The sequence below is a fragment of the Glycine soja genome, chromosome 20, assembly GCF_004193775.1.
Source record: "Glycine soja cultivar W05 chromosome 20, ASM419377v2, whole genome shotgun sequence".
Taxonomy (NCBI): domain Eukaryota; kingdom Viridiplantae; phylum Streptophyta; class Magnoliopsida; order Fabales; family Fabaceae; genus Glycine; species Glycine soja.
Genome location: NC_041021.1, coordinates 45,089,342 through 45,107,587, shown reverse-complemented (window position 1 = coordinate 45,107,587; position 18,246 = coordinate 45,089,342). Strand labels below are relative to the sequence as shown.

The window sequence follows — 18,246 nt, the reverse complement described above, 5'->3', positions numbered from 1 at the left end:
ACTGCAGGTTAACGTGTAAATAATGCATGGGTAGAAGAAATACACAAAACATATACACAAAACTTTATATATGTTTAATATTAAACCAAGTATATATATAGTTAAAAAACTTTCTGGGCTAAATGTAGATAACTTAACTAAAGAATAATAATAGGAATTAATATTCAAGGATCATCACAATGATCTTCCCAGCAAACAAGAATTGTGACACAGCGTCGAAGGATATAGAACCTGGCCCTATGCTCCTTCTCCAGCCTGGTGCATCTTCTTCTGAAGGATTTGAAGGGTCCACAAATGTGCGTGTTGTCGTCTTCTTGCTTCATCACTCTATAGCTAGCAAGCTTGTGAATTGAGAATGACTTTTTCTTGCTGCTGCTGCTTCTACTAGCTAGCTAGTGCTTCACATAAAAGATTGATAGTTACGTTGAAGAAGCAGGGAATAAAAGAATGGTAAAGGGCTTCCACAAGGGGAACAATAAGATGGTGAGACACTAGAGAGGTGGAGTTTGATTCCAAAACTAGTTAATTCTTGGTGATGGATATGAAGTTATAGCTATATATTTTATGTATATATCTACCAATATATATGCGGATTTAGAAGTGTACGTGTGCTTTTTTGGTACTGCAAGTTTTAGGGAAAAGAAAGGCTATATACTTCACTCTGAGCATATGGCACATAAATGATAACAATTCAGCATTTATATATATAGTAGCTAGTACTTAATGTCATACATAAAGGAATTGAGAGCGGGAAACCTAGCTACTACTTACACTTTTTGTAGATTTTTGTGAAATATCTTGCACAATTATATGTATCTTTTCCCTGTTTGCTTGGATATAATTGACATACGATATTATTTCAGTAGCTATCATGCAAATCACTTTCGTTATAGCTCTTTAGCTAGAATTATTGCACAGGTTAAACTTTATTAATTCCTTTGCTTCCCTATTAATTTTAATAATATTTTAAATATGTTTTTGTAAAAAATTAACAATATGTTTGCATCGTTTTTGGCAATATAATCAGTTGGAGGAATCAATTAAAAGTCGAATAGTTAACCGATTATAAACAGAATGATTCCTGTTGAGCAGGTAATTTTACTAAGGAAGAGGCTCTATTCTACAACTGTAAGTTTAATTTCCAAACTATTCTAAAATGTACTTAGTGTAAAAAATGAATATGTCTAGAAAAGTTTGGAAAGAATGGTATATGTAATATAAACACAAGTATGAAAAGTTAACTGAAAGTCTGTAAATAAAACGATATAAATGAATATTGGAAAGTAAATTACTAAAAAGTATAAGATTAATTTAAATCTGTGTTTTATTAATGTTTTACTTGGAGGTTTTTGCAACTGTTTGCACACTATTTGTAAGTCTAAAATACTGTTGACCCCACATAACCTGTCTACGATGTTCTCAATTATATAATCATTGATAACTAAAATTGGAATAGTGTAAATAATTACATCTCAACTAAGTTTTGTGCAAAAAATAAATACTGATAGTCTATTAAATACCCCCAAAGCTGCAAGGTTTTATTAACAAGAGTTTTTGTGGAGTGGAGTCTGTTTTGAGAAAAAAAAAGGTTAACAAATTTAATTTAATATACTTTTTAGAATTAATTTCATCATTTTATAGTTTAAAATATAGCTTTTATTTAATCTAATCCAATTTCAGTGACCTTTTATTTGTGTTTCTTATAAATTAAAGAATTAATTAGGAAATGCGTTTAACAATTTTATAATAATTAGACAGTCATTAAAAACAAAAACATCAAAAAAATATTTTGGTACTTCAAAAAAACTTAAACATTTAGGTTTACTTAAAAAAACAAAATAGATCTATAAGGTAATATTTTTTTTTAAAAAAGTTGAAGCATGCAACCATGCACCTTGACTCAGTTTGTGTTGAATCTGTTTTTCAATTTTTTTAGAACTTTAAATATATAAATTCACTAAAATATAGAAATATATTTTTATAGAATACATCAAACAAAAGTATAAATTAGACTAAATATAAATTGAAAAAATAAAATAAAACAACTTCAAAATGCTAATCTAAATTATTAATATAATTTTAAGTAATTATCTTCTTAATTAGGTAAAATACTAGTATTTTAGCAGTGAGTGTACATGATAAATAAACACTTTAAATATATAAATATATTATAATTAAATTTTATAATAAAAAAATATTTTTAAACATATAAATTAAATTAAAATTTTATAATATATATATATATATATATATATATATATATATATATATATATATATAAAAGTTTTTAGTTCGCTTTATATATTGAATTGTTTCCAGTTTTATATCTGAAAACTGACATAATCTAGTTAATTTTTTTTTTTCCATTCACTTGGAGCTTTGATTCTCGACTTTACTTTTTCAGTTTTATTTAGATTATTATGTAGTACATTTTCAAATACCATAATGTAGTATAATCATATTTTTGTTTTCTCTCCATGAAACAAAAAAATGGGTATATATATGTGTATGGTGAGAAAAATATTTTTATGAAAGTAAGAGCAACGAATTTTAGTCGCAAGAATTTTTTATATGAGATTGAAATAAATAAATCTAGTTTCTATAATCATACATAAATAATCAAAATTTAAATTATAAACTTGTGTGTTTAAATCTTAATAATTTTTCAAAAGATTTAATAATAGTTAATATTTATTTTTCTCACTGTCATATAAAAATAATTCTATCTCCATGAATTACAAATAATAAGTCCACTTTTTATCCGTCAGTTCAAAATTATTATAATTAGTGATTTTTTTTTGTTAACGGAATCACTTGAAAGTTTTTTTTATTCATAAGAATAAAAAATAAATACTAAACAATTTACACTATGATCCACCAATTAAGTTATATTTTCTTAATCATCACTTGCAAGTTGCAACTAAAGCATTTTTCATACTCAGTTATTTAATTATTTTATTTTACAAAAATACTAGGGGTGTTGGATTAGGATTTTGAAAAATTATTTTACCATAGAAATATTTCAGAATTTTATAAGAAAGGGTAAGAATGTAATGATTTTTAAGATTTTTTTAGAAAAAAATTTATGATTAACATTTTTTAGTTTGAATTTTAAAAGATTTATAACATATATATTCATAAAATTTAAAAGAATTTTATAATTTTTTTTTATAAATTTACTCAATTTTAAAGAACTCCATGAATTATGGGAATGAAATCAATTAATTGTGTCTTTAGATTCAAACGCATGCTGCACGTTGTAGGTTTTCCTAAAATTCAACAAATCAATAACCCGAGACGGTTACTGGTTTTGCCGATCGGGGTTATTTTTTGGAAGCTAAAAGGCTCACTTGACCCACATGCTTCGTTAATAATGCTTAATTTATTATATGAAACTATAAATAACATTAGGGTTTAATTGAAATATATGTAAATAATTATATTCCATCATTTGTTGTTGATTTTTATAATATTTTTTTTTAAAAAGTAAAATCTTTTATATTAGTATATCGTTAGATATCTTACGATTAATCTTTTTTTTTCCTTGTCTAGTTCTTTAATTTTTTTTTTAAAATTATTATCCATCAAGGTTAGTTATTATTTTTTGTTAGAATATTAGTAGAAAAATTTGAACCTACGACCACTTTTAACTCTTTCTTTAATACTAATTAAATTCTTATTTTTAACTATTAAATCAATTTTGTAATTCCTATCTATTTAGTTCCATTACTGAATCTCAATTAGATTTATATATGATATTTTTTAGTTATTTAAAGAAACTGAACACTCTCTTTAAAAATCTTTTCTTCGAAAAATAGCGGAGTATAATCAACTTATTGATATTGGAAGACTCTTTTATATATATATATATATATATAAGCTTTGGATGTTTGAGGATTACAAATAGAACATGACATGACAGTGTGTCCATGCAAAGAAAAGAACAAATAGCATGAGGTCTAGAGGAGTTGGGCAAAGAAGAAAGTATCATAACTCATAATTGCTTGATTTTCATTTAGGTAGGTTACATTATTTCACTCTCTTGAAATATCCTTTATATATGACTATTATACACACATGCATGTATATGCTAAGTATGACTTGATAATTTCACCAAGGCTTCATTCACTGATCAATGACATGTTAATTCAGTACTACTGATCAGGCTCGAGGACCATTATTCACTACCTTGCTTGAAGAACATGTCGATCCAAGAGGCTGATAATTAATATATCTGCTTGGAGCAGAAGACCGTCGAAACCCTTTTGGCAAACAAGCTTCCACGCCCCCTCCTTGGGCGAAACCTCTCTTTCCATTGCTTTTCCCATGAGGCTTCAAGTTAATGTACTTAGGAACATTATGTTCCAAGGGTCTTGCACCAGCCACACAAACGAATGTAGAACACCCTCTTGTGTTGTTGGCTTCATGAGGGTTCAAAAGAAGGATAAGAAGGAGCAGAAACTTGGAGAGAAAAATAATATTGGTGGACGACATTTTGGGAGTGTTTTGAATTATTGTTGTGCTTAGAATTTGTAGGCTTTTGAGAGTGTAAATATATGCTTGGATGAAGGTTAAAGGTGAAGGAGGGAGGTCTTAAATAGGCTCATGAGGATTAGAAGTAGATGCAGATATGACCAACTCATTGCTAGCGAGGCGTTGTTTGCTGGCCATAGTACTTGTTGAGACAAAACTGTGACTTTGTTTACTTTTTCAAGATTGCTCTCGTGCCTTTCATAACTATCTTCTTTAATTTCCTTTGACGATCCTGAATATTCTTCTTCTTACATTTTTTTTTATATTTCTAATAATTTTATTCGTGATTTGCCCCGTTATTACAGACAATTAATAATCTTTATTTTTAATATTTTCTAATGAAAACGAAGCTTTAAAACTCAATATATATTATTCAATTCATGCATGAAAGAATAAACAAGGTTACTGATGAATCTATATATATACTTCATGAGAAGCATTTTGCTCAATTTATGTAGAAATTAAATCACCCGGCTAACAGTTTTTCTGGATAATTTCTTATAAAAAAGCATCAGGAATATTCATTAGATAATTATGCTTTACATAGATAATTTACTAGTACTTATAACTGTGAAAGTAGTTGAAGCTGTCATGAATGCTTTTTGACGGAATTTTAATTTACATCCAGTTATGAAGCATATATCAGAGAGAGATTCATACCGTCAACACTAGTTTATTACACAAAATTGAATTCCAATTAAAGTTTGGCATATATGAATTTTGGTTGAGAACTTTTAAATTAAACCATAATTTGGATAAAAGTTACAGGAGACTCAGACTATAGTTATTATAGAGCTTTTCCAACTACAACCCAATTAAACACACATGTAGTAAAGCAAATAAACATAGGAAAGGAAGATCAATAAAATTAATTACTGAGTAGGGAAACAAAAGTGAACGAAATCTTAGACTATTTGACTTTCAACAACCTGATCTTGGCACATGGAACTTTCTTATTGGGCCAGGTGTTGTTGTAGTAGCTTACCTGTGTGAAATTATTAGATATGGCCGGTCCCTTATCTATATTATATTGTACTGCCTTACATGTCTTGCTTGTTTGAATGCCACGTGTTCTCTATCGTATCGCATGCATTCTACGTCGGATCTTAGAACTCACCAACCAGTATACATTTTCTATTGGTCATTCAATTTTTATTTCGGGTCCAGGCTATTGCTTGTTGAAGTTTTAGTATAGCTGTTACTACATTCGATCTTTTCTTTATAAGAAATAAGTTTATAATATATTTCTTATAAAAAAAATATCAGAGATAGTATTTATTTTTTATTATATGAAATTAAGTATGAACCTTCCTGATTCTCCTGATGAAACCCTTACAAACTTAGTTTAGATTCACCGTGGTCGTAAGACCCAAATTTGAGCAAGTTTCTTGCTTGAACTTCTTGGACTTGGTAACTAATTAGCCCAAGAGTACATTAACCCAAGCCCTTTTTAAAACATGTATAAACTCCATGGAATAAATAATCAGCACAATAATGGGTTAGACGTACAACTTGATTTCAAATTTCTAACGACTTGAAATAGTGGATTCAATACCATTTCCAGTTTTTATTTTGACAAAAAAAGACTATTTGCAACTCAATTTTGTTTTTGGGTTGGACTTTCTGCCAACAAATTAAGAAAAGGGCTATGTTAACATTTCCTTTTTTCTCTCTTCACACCCCAAATTTTTTCTATATTCCTAAACTACCCTTATGTTCACTCACCTTTCCCTCACTTTTAAAAAACTTCCTTCTTTCCTCCCACCCCCTACTCTCTCCGAATCTTCCTCACACCCACCCCCTAGTCTCTCCAAATCTTCCTTGAAATTTTGGGCATTGAGGAGGTCTCATATAGCTCTTGACCCAACATTAGTATCCACCTTTTTAATTAGACCTTATTGGTGCTTAGATGCACAATGAAGTAGGTCTTTATCATGATCTGAAGCTTAACATATGTTTTTATGAGCAAAATTTTACTTAAAGGAAAGTACAAAGGGTACTTTAACTCATTACATCAATCTTATAAGGCCAAATCAAATGGACAAATAAAGATAAGCTACATGTTCAATACACTAGTGTAAAAAAAAGCATTGAACACTACTAACTTTACTTAAAACCATGTCCGTGATTTGACTTTTGTAAAGTTCAAAATATCATTAAAGTCAAAGGGAACACCATGAAATGCAACATATGGTTATGCATAATCCCAAAAGACCAAACCATATGCAAAAAAAAAAAAAAAACATGACACAATTTTTTCCTTATAAAAAAAGTGTTAAACTGTATATAGTGAGCATAAATATTATTATGTAGGACTCTAAAATACCCAAATTTTACATAAACTTATGAAAATAAGTGATAATTAAAAAAATACACTAAGACTTTTCACATATTAAATAATATGTTTAAAGTGTTTCTCGTATTAGTTGACATATAAAAATCTTTATATTAAAATGTATTAAAAATAAAATAATTTTTTTATATATTACCGCTTAATGTATTATTACATCTTTTAAAAAAAAATATTTTGTTATAATTATTAAAAAAGTTGAGTTTTTAGTGACGTGTGACAATGATGGAATGGTATATGCTAAGTATAAAAATTTCATATTATCAATCTATTAAAAATGATTTTTTGTTTTTTAATTAAAAAGGTTCTGTTGTTGACTATGATCGCAAAGGACAAAATTGATTTAAGAAAGTGGTCAATTAAATTCTAGACCATCATTAGAGAGTCATCGAAAGAGAATAGAGCATCTTTCAATTATTATTATATGAATGTATTGTGTGTGTGAATACATTAACGAGTAAAACAAAAACTCAGCACAATTTTTAATGTCTGAAACCGCCCACTGTTTCAAAGCCGAAAGCCCAAAACCACGGAAAAAGCATTATGTCATCCTAAAGTGTTGGATTAATTATCCTCAAGCATTTGATCAAAATAAGGTTGAAGCATGTTCAAATATGTATTGTTTGTATTTACTTAAATACTTAATTAGTTTGAGATCATCATTTAGGATTCGCTCATTAATCAATGCTTCCTGATTAAGTTGAATAAAGATCCATAACATGATTTCATAATAGACCATGAAATAAATTAAATCATGCATATATAATACAATATTAGCTTAATTAATTATTGTATTCATCGTTATGCGTGCCATGTGAAGTTGAAGATTGAACCTAATCTACTTTGGATTTACCTGTTGCTTTTGTTTCAATATAAATATAAAAGTAGATCATCCTGTCAACGTTTAATTTTCTGGTTTGTTATTACATATCTATGTTTCAGTTATCTGTGCTTTCAAATCATAATGAGATATGAAAGGCATCGTCCATCTATTAGGAATAGAAGTACGTTTCCCACAAATTTTTATTTTGTTGTGTACTTTCCCACAAATATATTATGATATATATAGTTTAGTAGTTTTATTTGTCCGCTGTTGCATGAAAATGTAACTTTAATTTATTGGTAGGAATAAGACTCTCTCGTAATATTAACCAAAAGAGCAAATCGCATTAACTAAGGTCTGAAAGTACATAACTCAAACTCATTTTTAAAATGTGTGAAATTTAAATTTTAAAATTCAAAGTCATCAAAATTAATTTTAAACTAGACCAAATTAATAAAAGTGACATGTTATAATTAACCTAGTGTGAAGTCTTGAAACAACATGGGTCATGCCTAGACATAGAAGGGAGATTATTTTATGAATGCAATCCTTAATTGTTTTATAGGATGCGATCGAGTAGCCTGCTATAGCTGATCTGCAATCAAACCTTAATTCCTTTCACATCGTTGCCATATGATACAATTCAATAAAAGTGACACGTTATAATTAACCTAGTAATATCTCATAGTCTTACCGAAAATTAAAATATCCTAAATACGATGATTAAAAAAAGTATTTTTATTTATCACTATCCTTCTTGGTCTGATGTGTTTTGATCCGTTGAACAATAAGGTATTTAAGAATTCACAAAGGAACAAAATTATATTAACAACTCCCCAAATAAATTAAAGTGCAATAGCGCTAATGACTTAATGCTGAATTCCTTGCACTTGCAGACAAATTTGAATTAACTAATCTTTACACTCTGTCTGAATCTTGCAAATTAGTCTAGCCGACCTGATCCTAAAAGAAATACTAGTATGTGGATTATGTTGATAGTGTTTCATTTGTTAATAACGACACTGTAAAATTTGAATTCTTGACAAGACTTAAATTGAAACTAAAAATTAATAAATATTTGACAATTAATCTTAAATATTAGTTAGTATCACCTTATATGAGTGTTTTATACAAATTAAATTACTTTATCTTCAAATTTACTTTTTATTTAAAAAAGTGACAAAATCAAATTAATTGTTAATATTTAATCACAAAAACTATACCATATAAATTTTTGAATCTCTTAAAAGCTTGTGTCATTGTGTGAAGCTAACATATAGTTTTACATCTCAATACGCATCAGATTACTGTACAAAAGTAGCTTTCTAAATGATGAGAATTTAATATATTATTTTAATTTGTAGTACTAAAGTTAGATATCAATATGAGAGCCACCTAAGGATTAAATAAAGTAGTACTAGGTTGTTCGCCATCAGTGAGGCAATTTCCCGTTTCTTTACTTTGGCATATTAGGTTATAATTTGATACTAAAGTGAGTTGGCTGCACGAGACTGATATTTAATCATTATTATCTGAAGCTCACAGCAGTTAAGAGCCATAAAAGAGATCTTAGTAACTAAGGCAGTTGGAATCCAATTTAGTAGAGTTAGTACAAACGACCATAAAAGTTTAGTTAGTTTAACATGAACACATATTATTTCCCTTGCGTACCTATTTTTTTTTCCTACCTTAAATATATATTGGTATCTAATTAGTTGGTAAATACTTAATTTTTTTTAGTTTTTTTACTAAAAATATTTAGTGAAAAATAACAATTAATCCAAATAATCAAAAGTAATAAAAACGTCATAATAGTTTGGTACGTAGAATTGTATATATATACGATTTGATTTGGTTATACTTCAACCTTTTTTTTCTTTATTGTCAATAAAAAAAAGTTCTATAACAAAGAATAAGTTCATACATCCTTAGAAAAAAATTAAGTTTGTTTCTCTGTAAGTTCTATATATAACCATTTTAATGAAGAATTAATCTGTTTGTATAAATATTATGAGTTTATAATAACTAACTATACTATCTATATTTATGGTAAACATCAATTGTCTATACCAAAAGCTAAATATAATCACTAATACAATTATGTTAACTAATATATAAGAAATTGATGATGTATATCTTTGTGTAATCAACCGATAATTCTATTAATGTAGGAAATTAAGTTATATCATTGATACTTTAATCATCATATAAACTCATAATAATATCTATATTAACATATAAAACTTATAAATTTCCATTATATATATATATATATATATATATATATATATATATATATATATATATATATATATATATATATATATATATATATATATATATATATATAAGCATAAAGGATATGTTGGTACACAAAAATATACTTACGGTTTTTAGTCAAAATATATATACATACTTTTACTTTTCAGATTTCCCCCCCTCTGTTTGGATATCTTCATTCTAAAAGTAAGGCATTGCAGTTATATTAATTTAAGTGATGGCATGGACTTTTATTGATGCAATCACCATGTGGGACATGTCATGTACCCAACAATGTTAGCATGTGTGGCCATGTTATTGCGTATAAGATGGTAGCAATTGTAATGCTGACGAGAGGAAACAATGATTTGGGGAGGGGAGCGATATAGATTTGTTAATCTACACCTATTTAATTTTATATTTATATAGGACAATATCAATAGAAATGACAAAACGGTAACAGTAGTGTACAATTTATAATGATTATATATCACAGTGATAATAAGTTAAAAATGATATTATAGGGTCTCTTTCGTTATTTTTTTTGTTGCTGGAATAAAAAGTTTAAGCAGGGGGAATATTGCTTTATTTTAATGTTTGATCATGTTATAATAAAGTATTAACAAAAAGCTTACAATATTACTTACGAATAATAAAAGACAACCAACAAAAATCAAATTTGAGATGTATGAGTCTACTTTGAGTCAATTCTCATTGCCAAAATAAAACCTCTCCAAGGTAAACCTCATCACGTTCGTATGTGATGTGCAACTAACAATAGTGAATAAAAAAACAATTATCTTGAAAGAAATGCTGCAATTCATCTAATGTTTGTCGGCATTATTAAATTTGTAATCTTCCTATGTGAACACACTAACTTTCCTAACAAGAAATGCATAGAAACAGGGAAAATTATTATTGGTGGCAGAGAACCATATTAAGTGGCCACAAATAGGATATAAACACTGGTTGATTCCTGGTCCAATACACCAAGAGAAGACATAAAATTAAAATCTCCCTTAAAAATTAATATAATGTTCTTGAGGCCCGAGCATTCATACTTGAAAACAAATAACAAATTATGGCTAGCTAACCAGCAGAAAAATTTTTCTTTAAAAATTAATCTGCTCTCCATTCAGATTCCACTCCGTTTATGAAAGTCAAGTTCCTGTGTACAAAAAGTTATTTTATTGGTAGTAAGTACAAGGGTACTCAACCCGTGTACAAACCTTACACTACATTGTTCTGGTCATAGAATGAATTTCAAATGATCCAACATAAACTGCACTTGAAATAACATAACTATATAAAGATAACAGAAAAATCATAAACTGAAAAATTCTCTAAGGGCACAAGCAATATTACATATAAAGCGAGGTTTGAACACCAATCAGACAAAAAAACAATGGCCTTGTTTTAGCCAAAAACCACTTCCTGGAGATAACTTTGCATCAGGTTCAGGGAGATATTGAAAATAAATAAAATGTTTTAATATTTTTTATCTTTTCTTTTTCCCTTATAATTCATTGTTTTGTTTTTAATAAATGATTTCAACATGTTAGAATTGAAGTAAAAGTTAAGTGACGCGTTTATCATGTTATTTAAGATTATACATTATTAACCTTTTAAAATTGATCTAATAATGGGAGATTTGGATAGTTTACACAAGCACTGACGTATCTAGCTAAGACCCTAAAGTCAAAGTCAGTGGGACAAGTTATAAAAGTTGAAGTTAGTGGGTATAAATACATAAAATTAGAGGAGAGCGTTAGATAAAATAAAAAAAATATAAGATTTTATTTGTAATTTTCTGTTAATTTTTTTTACATATGATTTTTAAAAAAATGAGGAGATATACTTGCACACCTTCACTGCAATGTAGATTCGGCCTATGTAGACATGATCTTAAATTCTAATTTTGTTACCCCTATGGTTATTGTAAAAAAACATACATTATTATAAGTAAGCAATATATTAATATGCATGGAAGTAATAAATCTTTATTTTATTTTACTTTGTTTTTGTTTTTCATTTTGCTTAGTTTTATAATTTTCTAAGAGATGCTCACAAAGAGGTCTATTAATAATGAGTTTTGTTTTGATATATCATGAACATAAATTTCCGCACATCTCTGGATTAGATATTTGTTTCTTCTAAAGTTATAAAATAAAATAAAACGAGAAAGTGAGATTTTGTTCATCATTAATTTAAAGTACATAATTAACATAACTTATTTTAAATTGTGGTGAATAAGTTGTCACCTTCTCATTTTATGTATCTTGCCACTTTAAATGAATTAAATTCTATCCATTATATAGTTTCCAGTTATTAGTATTACATAAGTTTGATTACTATAATATTTAACTTTAATATCAGTTATATTACAACATGTTTTTATTCTAGGGCAACATCTAAAAAATGTGGTCTGAAAAAAAGTCTTTTCTTTTGACAACTGTTTTGAGCAGTAGCAGTATGAGGTGTTACCTGTTCTTTATGCAATGGTTTTACTATGCATAAACAACACTAAGAAAAATCTGTAGTGATTGTCAAGACAACTGTTTTTAATTAAATTTCGCTATATATGAGACAACTTTTTTTTCGTTTTGCGATTTTCTGATTTCAATAGTTGAATTGATTGAAATCACTTATTATATAAAGTTATTGAATTGTATGATGCTATTAAGTTTTATTATCAAAACTATTCGGTTAATTTTATTTGAAAGCAAGTTAATTATGGCACTCATATTGTTAGGACGTCACAATGTTTTGTTAGCCATCACACTTTGGATTATATTTCAGCCTGTATTTATTCTACGATTTTGAACGGAATGAAATAAGTTCATGTAAAAAAATGATGTTGAGTTTTATGATATATCTAGAAAGTTTATAAGGTGAATGTGTGAGAAGTTAATCTTAGACGTATAATTACATAAATAGTTATGATTATATTTAAATAAAATAAATCATGGACACTTATGATTTATAACTAAGATTAGTTTTTACCTTTTATCCTACACACCCATTTTATTAAAAAAACACATGTTAATATGCTTTATTAATAGCGTAAAATTACTTAAATTAAGAAAATAATAAATATAAAAATACACATTATTTCAAAAAATGATATTTTTTTAGTAATAATAATGTTTTATATAAATTGAAAGTATAGTATAATATAATTTAACTCTAATGCATATTTAATGTAAATTCCTTTGAATTATCATTTAATTATATATTTATTAAATTATTGCAAAAAATAAAATATTATAATTATTATTTAAGAAGTCTAATATTGTTCTAATTATAGGTAACATGTTATTAGATACAAATATAAAAGAATTGTTCTATGGTGCAGGTGCAACATGTTATTGGATAAAAAAAAAAAAAAAGGTTTTTCTATTACTCTAACTTTAAAAAATAATGTACTGATAAATATAAAACCCATATTTCACATGGGTACTTTTACTTTTATTTTTAATAATTTGTGTATGTGTAACATTTGGCTCCTTTTGTTTTCCGTTAGTTGTTGTCGTGCCCATTTTTTTTAAATGATTTTCCGTACCTTCTTCACGTGGGGCAGAGATGTTTGAAAAGGAGAGCAGGAGCAACAGCAAGATTTCTCATTCGTAAGAAGCTAAATTAACTAAATTCAGTTAATTGGTCAGGATAAATAATTGAGTATTATATTTTTTTAATATTATTTTTTATTTTCATTAATAAAATAAAAATAATTAAGAACTGATTTTTTACATTAACATTTTATTATTCTTATAATATTTTATATTATTTTATTTCTTTTATCATAATTTTCATCTTATCTTATTTTTTTTATAAAAAAATCTTTCTTTATGTATAAAATATTATACAAGTAGATTATATATATATATATATATATATATATATTTATAATTTATCAAATTTTTTTTAATTTTTACAGACTTATTATTTATAGGTAAGAGAAGGAAAATTAAAAAAATAATAATATCATTAATTAATAAATTATAACAATTGAATTTTTTGATGAATAAAATTAATAAATATTTCATACCAATAATATATAATAATAAAAAAATATAAATCATGCATCTTTCAAAGTTGATGACTTTTATTGATAATGAGTTTCGTTCCACCTTGAAGAATCTGAGTACTGAAGAGTTTGAATAACTGAATCTACCTTAACTAATAAAAATATAAGAGAAAATGTTTTTGAATTTAATTTAAATATTGTCATTTATATGATTACTTTTTTTTAACTTTTATAATAATCATTTTAAAAATTATATTTATAATTTTAATTACTTAACAATATAAAAAATTATTTTAATAATATATCAGAATTAAACTCAATCATTTTTACATAATAAATTCTTACATTTTTGTTTTCAATTATGAAAGAGATAACAAGAAAAGAATAAAAAGTACAGAATACATGCAATAAAATAAGTAATGTGATTGCTAGAGATTGAGAAAAAACCCATATCATATAAAATGTTATAAAAAAATAAATCCAATTCAGTGTACTCTCTTCTAATTATAATTTTTTATGTACGAGGAAATTGATGAGTTTTATAATTAATTAATAATGTAAACCTTTTTATCCTGATAGTATATAAAAAATAATTTTTAAAATACTTGACCATTGAAGTAATTACTTTAAGGTAACTTCTAATTAATCGTATAAAATTTAAACTCTAGAAAATTATCATACAAACAATGTACTAAAAATATAATGATTGAGAGTTTGCTAACAACAATTAATAATTTAAAAAAGAAAAAGGAAAACTGTCATCTTTCTTCTCTTGACAGATAGTAAAGTCGTTGGTACACAGCATATAACATCGCGTGTGTTTTGTGTCTGTGACAACCTAAAAAAAAACCTTCTCAACCTTCTCTCTCTACGTTTATATATACAGCAGATCCAACTGCAACTGGATCTTGACCTACATGGCTGCTTTTTTTATAATCTTTTCTTCAGCCACACCATGATGGTGTGGTGTCTCTCTTCCTCTTCTTTTTTCTTTCTTTCTTCCCTGTCTTTTTTTTTCGTTGTTGTTGGATCAGTTTATTAAATGGAACCCAAGGTTGTGTCCCAACCCAACCCTTACTCAAAAAGCTATCATTAGTGCCACCAAATTACACATCCATTATTCAGAAACACAAAATACAAATCCATCCATCCACTCTTGTTCTAATCCAAGACCACATATAATTAGATAGTGTTATTTGTATTATATACACACGCATATACAATATGAACATGTAACCATGTATACACCAAATCACCACCAAAAAATAGAAACACACAAAACCCATGATTAATCTCCACCAATTAAAGGTTGTTCAGCTTTAATTTAATCTGTTTGTGTATTTTAATTGCTTGCTTCCCCTTCCCTAGATTATATATTTTCCCTCTTTTTATAGTTTACTAGTACTGCTTTGCTACTCTTCAAATCCTTTTTAAATCTCTCTCTCTCTCTTTGTGCGTGCGTGTGTGTATATATTGAATCTGCAGCCTGTAGGAACCGTATATTCTGTTAGGGTTCCCTAAGTTGTTCACTTATATTCTGTTATATATATCTGTCGTATATATAGCAAGGCACCATGGTTGAGGGTTCATGGTAATCTTGTTCTTTTCACTGAATCAATTCGATCATAGCTCAAGCTAAGAAAGGAAATTGCAGCAGCTACTAGGATTTGTATATAGTCGTTGTTTGCAGGTGCAGCAGCATCAAGATTCACACACAGATTCCACCTCCTTGGGGGAGTGTTTAGGTGCTGAGAATCTTGATGATGCTGCATCAGCAATAGACGATTCACGGGCTTCTTTCCAATATAGAGAGATCTTCATCCACAGAAAAAAAATGGTCTGTAGTTCTTGATAGACTTTCATGTCTGCAAGGTAAGATTCTAATTAATATCCTTATTGATATATATTTGAGTTCATAATTTTTTTTTTGTTGAAACTTGAAAGTTATCTGTCAGTTTTCCCAGGAAGCTGGTATAAGAAAGTGAATTATATTACTATACATGTGTGTGTGTGTTGAAATAAAGTGTTCTTAAATTTCGTTGATCTGATGGTGTCCTGGTTCAATTCTTAGGGTTTTAATAAGATATGAAAGCAAAATGTTAATGCAATTTGTACATGCTTTCTATCATTATAGAAAACAAAATTATGTACCTAATAATTTTCTGAGCTGCAGATTTGTTAATTTTGTATATAAGATTCGAAAACATTATTCACAATTTTGGTTAGTATCTATCTTGCATTTCGGTTTCTTTAACTTGATGACCATACTCCCTGCAAGTTCATCATCGGATAAACAACCTTTCTCTGACACAGATACATGTGCAAATTAGTTTCACATCTTTTGTTAAAATGGAAAATAATGATTCAGCCATCTTCATCCATTAATTTATCTACATTAATTAACAACTAGAATGCCTTATTACATCTACCAACAAATGCAAGAATAACCTAGAATTGTTTGAATTTAATCAATGATTTTGAATTAAAATCCTAAATATGCAATTTATATTAAATATTCAGAAAAATAACTATAGGGATTATAATTAATGTTCATATCTAATTGAGAGCAAAATTACCCCTTCTAAATAGAAGATGCTTCCCATTCATCTTAATTTTCTTGCTTTGAAGGTGTAGTTTTTTTTTTTTTTTTAAAAGGTAAATGTTTATTATTCGTTGGTTTTGAGAGAAAGTAAAATCCACAATCTCTTCTTTCATTTTATTTAATCTTATAATTCTCTTGTATCAATTGTATCTTGTTCTACCTCTTCTGGCTTTCAGTACCAAATTCCAGCTGGATGATACATTACACTTTGAACAGCCACATATACAGAGTTTGCAGGGAATATATAAACTATTTAATGCTTTTACGTGCAGTACGTGCTGGTGAGTAGACTTCACTTTAATCTTTGTTCAATTGAAAGTCCAAGTACGTGTTACTTATATCCATTATAAGGATATATAATTATGGCTGTGCCTGAAATCTATTGAGATCTGTGGTTGTAGGGATTGGTTCTCCATATATAACTGCAGCTGCAGAACTCAATGTGTATACTTTTGCATAGACCTGCTTTGTGGAGCACTAACTGTACTGCATTTTTTTTTCTTTTTTGGTTATTATTAATCTAAACATAAGTTAGGAAAGGTAACTATAACTTAATTTCTAAACCAATATGTTTATACAATGAGAATTGAAGGAAGGTGGTAATGTAATGACATAAACAATTAAGGACTGATGTCTGGTTGATGAGACATGCTATGTACACAGCCTTAGTGCCACTTCATGTCCCACCATGTAAAACGAAGGGTGCAACGAAAGTTTCCAAAGAACTATTAGTTTTTGGTTGTCACCCATTAAAATAATCAATTTTATTATATATTGTTTTTTAACATAAAAAATTGAGTGTGTGAAATTATTTTTATTTCTTACTTTTATCTTTTAATTTAAGGACTGGTTGGAGCATTAGTACTTTTATTTGCTAATCCTTTTGTGTATACACATTTTGAAAATAAATCCTAAAATTAATGGAGATAGGTTTTTATTATCTTATAATGACGTTTAATTTAAAATATTTTCCTAAAATATTAAACGATCATAATGATTTTTGGTACCACTATTTCCTTATAATGATTCTATACTATACCTTGTGACCAAAGATGTTTTTCGATGATAGTAAGTTGGAATCACAACTAGTTTGGTACGGCGGTACTTTTGTCCTCCTTACGCGTAGATTTGGAGGAAAAAAAAAACGCATCACCGAAATTGTTAGTGTTCATCCAAGATGACCAACTTTAGTGTAATTTTTTTTATATAAGAAAGATTCATAAAATTATTGATTTTGACTCAAATTTAACTTGATTAAAAAAATATTAACTAGTGTTCTTAAAAAGGAATAAAAAGTAAAATTTCTACATGATTTCCAATACAATTTAATAATATTTTTTTCCATTTATTAATTTCTTAACTGCCGTCTTGAGGATACAAGTTAGCAAATCCTAATTAAAATTCCATAATTAATATATGACTGGGATCAATCAATCCATATAACAATATTAACATTATAAATAGTTAAATCATACTATTAAAGAAATATAAAACTAAAATTAAAATATATTTTATAGTGTATATTTCAAAATAAATAATTAATATCAATATAACATCGAATTGTACAAATGATTACTCATATGACGACATATCAAACCATTAATCTTAGTGCTTTATCCACTGAGTTATAAAGAAATAGGGCAAACTGAAAG

The 18,246-nt window shown here is 27.3% G+C and overlaps 1 long non-coding RNA gene across 1 annotated transcript; it reads left to right on the top strand.

Annotated features, from left to right (window-relative positions):
• Positions 1–14,853: 14,853 nt before the first annotated feature.
• Positions 14,854–17,009, top strand: LOC114401474. The gene is made up of 2 exons (XR_003664282.1): positions 14,854–15,864; positions 16,771–17,009. It is a non-coding gene; the product is annotated as an uncharacterized LOC114401474 (long non-coding RNA).
• The last annotated feature ends 1,237 nt before the right edge of the window (positions 17,010–18,246 follow it).